This window comes from Mus pahari, chromosome 1 (assembly GCF_900095145.1).
Source record: "Mus pahari chromosome 1, PAHARI_EIJ_v1.1, whole genome shotgun sequence".
Taxonomy (NCBI): domain Eukaryota; kingdom Metazoa; phylum Chordata; class Mammalia; order Rodentia; family Muridae; genus Mus; species Mus pahari.
This window is the reverse complement of record NC_034590.1, coordinates 94,909,171-94,910,556: the sequence shown is the minus strand read 5'-3', so window position 1 is coordinate 94,910,556 and position 1,386 is coordinate 94,909,171.

Below are 1,386 nucleotides of genomic sequence, written 5' to 3'. Positions count from 1 at the left end.
CCCACCCAAGAGCAGTTTTCCAATAAACCTGCCTTTAATACAATCTATCTGGCGTAAATTGGCTCATTTCACTGATGGTGGATTATCAACACTGTCTGAAAATGAGGTGGAGAGCAATTTGGGAAGATACCCACCATTGATCTCTGACTNCCANGTGTTCTTCCCCCCAGTCCCTTCTCTGCTCTTCTTGTCTAGCCTTCAGGGCACTTGCAGACTTTCTGACCACAAGCTCTCTGCTACAATAATAAGCTATGGTCTTTTTTCTCTTTTCCAATATCTTGAAAAAAAAAAAAGCTCTCTTTACTAAGTCAGAATTTGATCTTTCTGTGACAGTGGTTAGTGGAAGAGAGGTTGCTGCAGAGATACTGTGGTAGGGCAGACGTTAGTTTCTGAGTTGTCCAAACAGATCCCACAGCAATTGCCAAAGGAGACTAGAACCCAGACGCTGCTATTCCCAAAGCCCTCTTGCAGAGTGTTCGGGAATGGGATCTAGGCAGCAGTATGTGACCTGGAGTGCTGCCAGCCAGAGAGACCAACACTGTTTTGTCAGCTTGCTTATTTATTTCTTTTGTTTAGTGCTGGGGATAGAACCGAGGGTCTTACACATATTAACACACTCTCCCACTGATCTACACCCCCCCAGCCTTGTTTGTGTATTCAAAATCCGCCTGTTATGATGAGTTATAGGCACAAAGGAAATGTTTCCTTAAAAGAACTGTAATTTTTCACCACAGTAGGGGTTTTACCTCCTGTCATCTCCTTGCCACCACCCGCTCCGATCCTAGCAGCTTTGGAAGTGGCCATTAAGCTGGCAGACCCATTTGAGAGCCATGAAAGGCACCTAGCAAACAAAAGGAATCATTTGTGCCCATGTTTGTGATTTTTCTCCATTAGATCAGAAGCCTACAATTTAAATAGCTCCAAGTGCTCTGGGAACATTTGTGGCTTAATTATGAAATTTATTTTAAATACAACAAACAAGACTCTTAAACTCAAAAACATTTAGCGTGACTGCGGGAGAGATGTTTAATGCATTTCAGTTGCTCAACGACGAGAGTAGGGACCTTCCAGTTTTTGTCTCTTGCCTGGGGTGTGATGGTCACTTATTATGCTGTGCCCTTGTTCCAGTTACATCACTGCCTCAGCAAAGAGCTGGTGAGCGAACCTACAGTAACCTCAGCAAGGCACAAGGACATTAGGATTTCCAAACAGAAGTGGCTTTGGGTGTAAGACCAACAGTAAAAGCTCAGACACAGAGTTTAGGCTGGCTGAGGGCTTAACTGTCATCTTCCTCCTCCATGGAATGAACATAATATCTCCAAGAAAAGACGGCCGGGCATTCCAAGTAGGCCTGGGAACGCTCAGGAGAGAATATTTTCTTGTGTG